The sequence below is a fragment of the Emys orbicularis genome, chromosome 9 (genome assembly GCF_028017835.1).
Source record: "Emys orbicularis isolate rEmyOrb1 chromosome 9, rEmyOrb1.hap1, whole genome shotgun sequence".
Taxonomy (NCBI): Eukaryota; Metazoa; Chordata; order Testudines; family Emydidae; genus Emys; species Emys orbicularis.
In genome coordinates this window covers 3,341,650-3,351,126 of record NC_088691.1, presented here as the reverse complement: position 1 = coordinate 3,351,126, position 9,477 = coordinate 3,341,650, and positions in this window count along the sequence as shown.

Here is a 9,477-nt window from a genome sequence, read left to right as displayed (position 1 = left end):
GCAGCCAAGACAAAAAATCCGCTCCCCCAGCATGATGGTGACAATGAGATTTTACTTGGGTCTCGGAAACAAGTGACCCTGCTGAATTGAATTTCGCATGCTGTGTTAGTGTCAAATGAACGAGTGGAAAGGTCCATTCTGAATTGACTTGTAATTTGTCTAGTGCTTAAAACAAAGCAACACCTATTTTGCACAGCACCATGGTCTGAAACTTAAAATGGCAGCAGGCTTCTCTCCACCATATCAGATAGATGATATATCTGTGCATGCGACTCCCAATCAGGCTCACTCTGCAGGTTTTGTCTGGAAACCAATAGACGGGATCAGGCCCAGTGAAGTTAGTGGGACTTGCACAGGATTTGTACCAGTGCTTACCTTGCCCTGTTTATTGCTGCGTGCTGGTGCCTATGATAATTGTAAAGCTGTAACATCATAGCCATACCATTAGCAGCAATGGCATCCCACTGCCAGATTGTCAGGCGGTTTTCATCCTGCTTTAGTATTGATTTAACAACCAAAATTTAAAAAAATGTTTAAATGGGACTTTCTGCCAGCTTCCAGACAAACGCTAGCCCTTGTGTATCAAACAATCCCCTCAAACCTTGCAACTCACAGTTCGCCGGCATTGATTTATGCAAGCGTGGCAATAAAGTAAGTTTCATGTGATGAAATAATTAAAGTACGGTGACATCAAGATGACCAGGTATGATTTCAAACAGGCAAGTTGGTGGCCAGATCGGACACCGAGGCCAAGATCTTCGAAGGCATTCAGGGGCCCAACTCCCATTGAAATACCTTTGAGGATGTAGGCCCGTGTGTGTGAAATGCAAAGGGCCTTCTCAGGTAGGAGTGGGGCAGGAAATACTCAGAGATAATCTCATCTAATCCCCAAACAAAGTGCAGATTGGATGCACCTGAAAGTAATGCAGAGGAGAATGAATGGGAAACCAGGCCCTGCCAGCACAGGTAGTATTAATTGATGGAAGCATGAAAACAAGGTGGATTGGTTTAAATAAGCAATTTAAATAGGATTTAAATCACCAAGTGGAAAACCTCAATTGAAATAATTCATTTTAATTAGGGCTGTCGATTAATCGCAGTTAACTCACACAATTAACTCAAAAATTAATCCCGATTAAAAAAATTAATCCTGATTAATCACAGTTTTAATCACACTGTTCACCAGTAGAATACTATTTGAAATTTATTACATATTTTTGGATGTTTTTCTACATTTTCAAATATATTGATTTCTATTACAACACGGAATACAAAGTGTACAGTGCTCACTTTATATTATTTTTATTACAAATATTTGCACTGCAAAAATGATAAAAGAAATAGTATTTTTCAATTCACCTCATACAAGTACTGTAATGCAGTCTCTTTATTGTGAAAATGCAACTTACAAATATCGATTTTTTTTGTTTGTTACATAACTGCACTCAAAAACAAAACAATGCAAAACTTTAGAGCCTACAAGTCCACTCAGTCCTACTTTTTGTTCAGCCAATCGCTAAGACAAACATGTTTGTTTCCATTTATGGGAAATAATGCTGCCCTCTTCTTATTTACAATGTCACCAGAAAGTGAGAACAGGCGTTCTCATGGCACTTTTGTAGCCGGCATTGCAAGGTATCTATGTGCCAGTTATGCTAAACATTCATATGCCCTTCATGCTTCGGACACCATTCCAGAGGACAAGCTTCCATGCTGATGACGCTCATTAAAAAAAAATGTGTTAATGAAATTTGTGACTGAACTCCTTGGGGGAGAATTGTACATCTCCTGCTCTGTTTAACCCGCATTCTGCCATATATTTCATGTTATAGCAGTCTCGGATGATGACCCAGCACATGTTTGTTTTAAGAACACTTTCACTGCAGATTTCACAAAATGCAAAGAAGGTACCAATGTGAGATTTCTAAAGATAGCTACAGCATTCGACCCAAGGTTTAAGAATGTGAAATGCCTTCCAAAATCTGAGAGGGACGAGGTGTGGAGCTTTCAGATATCTTAAAAGAACAACACTCCGATGCGGAAACTACAGAACCCGAACCACCAAAAAAGAAAATCAACCTTCTGCTGGTGGCATCTGACTCAGGTGATGAAAATGAACATGCGTCAGTCCGCACTGCTTTGGATCGTTATCGAGCAGAACCCGTCATCAGCATGGGCGCATGTCCTCTGGAATGGTGGTTGAAGCATGAAGGGACATATGAATCTTTAGCACATCTGGTATGTAAATATCTTGCGCTGCCGGCTACAACACTGCCATGCGAACGCCTGTTCTCACTTTCAGGTGACATTGTAAATAAGAAGCAGGCAGCATTATCTCCTGAAAATGTAAACAAACTTGTTTGTCTGAATGATTGGCTGAACAAGAAATAGGACTGAGTGGACTTGTAGGTTATAAAGTTTTATATTGTTTTATTTTTGAGTGCAGTTATTTTTTGTACATAATTCTACATTTGTAAGTTCAGCTTTCATGATAAAGAGATTGCACTACAGTACCTGTATTAGGTGAATTGAAAAATATTTCTTTTGTTTTTTTACAATGTAAGTATTTGTAATCAAAAATAAAATAATATAAAATGAGCACTTTTTATACTTTGTATTCTGTGTTGTAATTGAAATCAATATATTTGAAAATGTAGAAAACATCCAAAAATATTTAAATAAATGGTATTCTATTTAACAGCGCGATTAATCATGCAAGTAATTGCTATTATTTTTTTAATTGCGTGATTAATCATAATTAATTTTTAAATCACTTGATAGCCCAATTTTAATCAGCTTTTCTATTTGTACTTCACTTATTTTCTAAAAAAAGGTGCACTCTCCTTGGGTTAATATAAGCATTGAAACATTGATTTGGAATTAAATAGAGCTTTTACACTACAGTTGATACATGTTTTTGCTATCTAGGAAGGTACACTATAACTATGTATGTTTCTTTAAGGAAATATATAACTTTATATATTCAGATTCTTAATTGTACATTTGAGGATGTTAGAAAATGGTGAATGATAGATTGCTTATTTATGATAATTAACTTTTTGCTCAAGTTGCATTGGGATGGTAACTGGAATTTAATTGAGCACAAAACAGCAGATACAATTTATTTTTATTAAACAAAACAACCCTAAATGTTTTGGATACATAAACTTCTCTTATCAAAATGTTTCACGTTTACAGCTAAACAATTTAGTAAACAGAGGAATTTACTGTAGTCAATGAATTAAACTGATTATTTCAGGTCAGCCCGGGAACATTTTCAAATATGCCTAATTGTGAAATCTTAAGTTCCTACTCGCTTGAAAAATGAAACAACAGTCTCCTAAATTCCTTAGGCTGCCTTTCAAACTTTTAAAAGTAGGAGATCTCGTCCCCTCCTCCTCATTTTTATTCACAGACTGGAAGAGAGAGACACGTTTTCCTCTTTTTCAACTCCCAATCGATTTGTCGCCTTTGAATGAATTAGTCCAAATGAAGTAAATATTCCTTCTGTGCCTGCAGAACAGGCTACTGCTGTCCAAAGCTGGTTTAGCTCTTCAACGGTCTCTGGTTCCGGGTGCTTAGCTAGTGACTTCCCCCAGGTTCAGTGGTGTCACTTGCTTGAAAACATGTACTGCTCGAATGGTCCCCTCCCGCCCTGAAAGTTGTTATGGTTGGCACAAGCGGCTGGTGATTATTAGATGCCCAGGTCATAGCAGCAGCATCTTCAGCAGCTCGGCATCTACCCTGGTACTTTGCTTGATCCAGCCGCCTCTTTCCTGCCTGCAATTTAACTGTGCTGTTGGGTACTTCTTTTGTCAAGGTCCCTTAATTTCTTTCCAAATTTCAGTAGCATCAGCAACCCAGCAGCGATCTTCCCGCCGTTTGTCCAAGGCTCTGGAAGCAGGTTTCGGCGTATTCAGCATATCTTCTACATTGCTCTCCAGTCCAGTGCTGAGTACTTTGGCTGTGGTAGTTCCATCTGTTTGGTCACAATTTTCTTCACAAACTGTCATCAGAATAGGCCAGCTCTGAACACACAGCTCAGAACAGTCAACCACTGAATTCCTCTGTACATCCTGGGGGAGAATTAATCTGGCTCCGCCTCCTCCCTTCAGTGAGGCTGAAGCAGAGTGGTCGTCATGTAAGTATTTTGCAATGTCAGCACATTGTTTTTTATTCCTGGAGTTGTACTTGAGTCTTCAGCTGAAAGATGCATCAAATGAGCACTAGACCCATATGTTACAAGTTTTAGGTTCCTTTCATTCTCGTCTTGTAGATTTCTTCTCATCTTTGCTACATTTGCAGCATTATCAGTGACAAAGTTACACACCTGACACTTGAATTTTTGCTCACAGTTTGCTACAGCTTTTACTGCTACTTTTAAGTACTCTGCTGTACCGGCATTTCCTGATGTATCAGTTGTTTCTGTAAGACAGACACCCCACTTTCTGTTGTCACACCAGCACGTATTGCTGGATCATTGTGTACATTGCTCCACCCATTACTCTCAGATTAACGAATTTCCCATCAATGTTTTTTGCACACTGCTCATTTTCCTTCTTATACACTGTATCCATCAACTTTGCAGCAATGTCTGCTCTGCTGGGTGGACAGTAGCCTGGTCATAATGATGGAACCTGTCAATGAAATGTTGTTCTGAACAAGATGAAAGGGAGAATTTGTTGCATAAATGAACTGAACAGCCTTTTCATCGATGGAATCTGCCTGGAATTGACTGGTCCTGGTTACGAACTCAGCCATGGTTTGATTGGATGATGAAGAAAGTTTTATTTTATTATTATTATTATTATTTTTGGATACAGGTAATTTACTGTCTGACATGTTTAGTGGCAGCACTGCTGATGTTGCAGATGATGGACGTTCACAACCTCTTATGTCTAAGCTGGGCTCTGAAACAAAATCATAAACACAAGTCACTCTCACTCACTGAGCATTACTCTGCGCTGCTTTAAAAAATGGGATTGTAAATGGAAGATTCCTCCTACTGCAGCCGTTTGTACCACTGTTTAAATGATATAATTTATTCTAAACCCAGTTCTACAGGGGAAATAATTAATAAATCATAAGGATGATCAAAATCTATTTAAACCCTTATTTCTAGCAACGTACCAAAGAGTTTGAAAAATAAATTTTTAAATGTTAAAATTCGTAAATGCCTGATACAATTTTACTTTTAAACAGGACGTCTTCACCTAGGATGTTCGATTATATTGAGCAATAAAAAAAACATTCCAGAAGTCCAGCAGTAACAATAAATACTCCCACAACAAACTAACAGACCAGTAATATTTTGAACACTAACATTTTGAAATTCATAAGTAATCCACTAAAAACAAAAATTCTGACCATAATCGAAGTTATCATCAGAGCATAGTAAGGACGTGGTAGGCAAGTCCATAAGAATGGGGCAAAAATAAGTTTACTAACCCGTTGATCCAGGTTGTTCAGACATGTCCACATCATCCTTTTCGAAGTCATTGCCATCTGGGGAGCATTTTCCATAATGCTGTTTCATTCCGAGAGCCTGGCCTTACATCTCCTAGTCGCACTGTTTACATTTGGCACCTGTTCCCTTTTCACCCAGAAGTACAGGAATTGCTTGAAAATGTTCCCAGACAGGGTCTCTTGATGACCTGCAGCCATGGCAGGTTTTCTCCAGTTGCCAGGTGTTGAAATCAGCACTAGGGGCTGCACAGAGCTCAGGTAGGGAGAAGCTATAAAATAGGTGTATGAGACCACCCAGGTGGGCTCATGGGATGATCTAATGAGAGAGAGGCTGGTGTCTCCTTTGCCAGTTTCTTGCACCTAGTAGCACATCCCCTGAGTTCCCCACAGGATCAAGCCCTTACTATGGTCCATGATCCGTAGAGCCATATTTACAAAGGTTGACCTCCAAAGCTAGATGTGTTCCCCCTGATTCTCTCTCTCTAGAAAAGCCGCCTTTAGCTCAGTTTTTGATACAGTCTCATGGATCCAGCATACTTATTTTTTTTTAATTTTGTAAGAGATTATAAGAAGTTTAGGTGTTGGCGTATTAACTATTCAATTCAGATATTTAAACAGTTTTATTTTTAAAAAGAGAAACTTACTATAATTTAAATAACAATAAAAAACCTTTCTTTCCCCAAAAAAACAAAAAAAACCATCGATTTTTGTCCATCTTGCATGTTTGCAATCTGTACCCAAAGAAGCAGGTGAGGTCTCATTGAAAACAATACACAGCACTTCTGTACAGCCCTCTTCACACAGAGATCTGAAAGTGCATTGTAAAGGTGGGTAAGACTTTACAGGTGGAGAAACTGAGGCACGGAGGAGTTAAGTGACTTGCCCAAGCTCAAACCGTGAGTTAGCGGTAGACCCAGGAACACAATCATGGTCTCTGGTCCATTCCCTGGTCCATGTGTCCTCTACAGTCAGGGATCTGTTGTAGAGCAGGGGCAGGGCGAGTGGCTAAAATCACTGGAGAACTTTTTCCGGAAGGAAAGAGCGCACGGCTGGAAGGATCTGTCTTTGGCAGACGGAGAGCAGTGTATAAATCAGACCCATAGATAATCTCAGGGGTCTGCTACCCGACAAAATGGGCGTTGGATCCAGCTGAACCTGTGAGCCTTGTCCCAAGAACAAGCAAAACCCACCCTTTGCTTCCAGTTTCAGTTGTAGGGTTCTGGCCTCTGGGGCTCCGGTGGAAAATGAAACTGAAAGTGCTGATTTCAGGTGGATTCACACTGCTGAGGGTCTAAAGTGCTTCTTCCCCCTGCAAAACGAGTTAAAAAATAGTTACCAAACATCTCACCCAGCTAAACAATAAACAGGCATACAAAGGGCAGATGTCCAGCACGGGGAGCAGGGGTGCGCATTCTTTACACTACCACCCAGAAGCACCAGCAAAGTGCATTCGGCACTTGGATGTCCTGCTAAGGAGCTGAGGACGGGTTTATAATATTGCCCGGTCAAGCTCCCTTTTCAGGGACGACTCCTTTTGGATCTGCGAGTAAGTGGGTAGTTTTGCCAACCCAAAAGAAAGGCCCATTGATTGGCATGTAGAGGGAACAGTTCTGGGGGGAGGACGGCTGAACCGAGTAGTACGTTTGCCAACTATCTGGCAAGCGGATGTTCAGGAGACTCTTAAGTCACGTAATCTGGGTGACTCAGCTATTCGTCAGAGGCCCTGGGTGCTGGCCAGATGTCTGTGCTGCTCCTGTCACTGCTTCTGGGAGGATATTAGGGGAAGAAAAACGGCACGAGTCCAAACCCCAAACTCCATACATGGAAATCCCCTTTGGAGATAGCAGGGGGGGCAGAGCCAGAGGCTCCCCGTTTTGCTGCTGCAGTAGATGTAGCAGCGGGAAGCAGGGGCACCAGGAGCAGGGACCCAGGCCTCCCTGACTGGAGCTGGAAATTTGGCCTGGCTGCTCCTCCATCATGCTGGAGGGGAGGCCGGGCCAAATTTGAGTGGTGCTGCGACCCATGTGCCGACTTGCCCCCCTCCCCCCCCGCCTTTGCACCCCCAGCCCCTGGCAAGAAGCAGAGCAGGGCACACCGGGAACCCCAGCCCCGGGGAGGATGGGAGGACTGGATCTGGTTCTTGGAGCTTCCTGGGGAAGTGGGGAGACAGGAGGAGGATGGGGTCTGGGGCTCCCAGAATGGCTGGCCCCTGGTGGGGATGGTGCTCTTCATCCTCCCTGGATAAGAGCTCAGGGGAGGGAACGTGTGTGGGGCTGGGCTCCGAGGCAGCCTGAGGGAGCTCAGCGCTGGATATGGGGAATAGCAGAGGGGAGCTCAGGGCAGGTGTGGGGGGGCTGAGTTCAGGGGCCAGAGCCCCGGGTCCCCCCCTCAGGAGAATGCTGGTGGTGCCCCCCGAGGGTTGGGCCAGCATAGCAGGGGATTGGCAGCGCAGACCACCCCCAGCGGCAGACGTAGGTGTACAGGACACGGGCTTGCTATGGGAAGGCCGTGTCTGTTGGTCAGGGCTGGGAGGAGGCGTGATCCCTGAGTGCTAGAGCGCCTGGTGCCGTGCAGACGCAGCGATACCAGCTACACGATGCTTTTCCGATGGAGCAGGCTAGGCTGGGAAAAGCCTCACCCGAGGAGCGCTAGGTCTGAGCTCGCCTTGTCTACACAGCCTGTGTGCGCAGCAGGCGGCCAGGGCAGGCGCTTGTCGAGAAGCAGCTCCCCGTTGCAGCTGGTGGCCTGCGGCTGCTGGGTGGTCCATTCGATTCCAGCCCTGTGTGACAGAGACTTTCTGACATTTCTGAGCTCCGGGCTTTCAAGCCCCCCACTCAGGGAGCCCTGGTGGGGTGCAGGAGGGATATGGTTTAATTTACTAGTCAGCGTCACTCAGCCAGGCCTGTGACTGGACTGGGGAGCCCTGGAAACCAGGGGATCTGCTGGCTCCGGCGGCGGGGTGGGGGCGGGCAGCAGAGCTGGTCTGGTTTCAATGTGCAGCCCTCAGTGCCCCTCTGTCCTTGTTCAACAGGGATGGATCTGCTGTGCTCAGACACGGCCAGTGCCGCTGGTGGTCATCTCCGTGCCCGTGGATTCCCCCTGCTGCCAGCATCGTGGTTGTGTCGCTTCTGGCTGCTGTTGGTTTAATGGCTGCGCAGGGGACTCGGCTTCTCTGGCTGCTGAGGAGCCCAGCCCAGGCCTCACTCCAGCCGTTACTCAGTCCCTCGGCCCTGCGGCCTCCGGTGAGTAACCAGCAGGCAGGGCTGGCCTACACGCGGTGAGTCAGTGCCAGGGTCCGACTCCAGGATTCCTGACTCCTCGCTCCAGCCGGCAGAAGAGAACTGAAAAGCAATTCACATTGAAAGCTGAGAGAGAGGTGGGACTAAAATCGGATTCTCCTCAGCCGCCTCTATGAGCAGTCCAGGCACGGGGACTTCTCTGCTGTCACCCCCTTCTCCTCAGTGGTCAGCGCTCAGCCTGTCTCAGGGCCCTCAGTAACTTCCATTCCCAGGCCAGGCCTGGCTCTCTGCTGCTCCTGCTACAAACTGCTGCCACCCCGCTGGCCCCCCACCCCACCATGCGCTACCCCGTTGCTTTCGTTAGAAGTTCATCGGACTCTGAATAGTTCCCAAACAAGAGCAGCCTGCCTGCCAGCATCACCTTCCGCTTGCTCCGTCTTTCCACGTCCACTGCAAACCCTAGGGAATGACACGCTGACCTATGGACGTCTGCCCGGCTATCACCACAACAGGCCAGACACCATGTGCCCATGCAGGGTCGGAGGATGTTTATGGCTGACACGTGCCCGCACAATGTTCTGACATCGCCCCCAGGTTATTCTCAGCAGTGGAGCGCTGCTCCCATCTGTGCATATCCATCCCTAATGGTTTGTGTGTTTAAAACGGCGTCTGTCACGGAGGGAAGCTGCACTCCAAGTGGGCTGAGCCAAGTCTAATGATTTATACATCACACCTACCTCCGCTAGCGACCCGAACAACCTGAATCATGAGC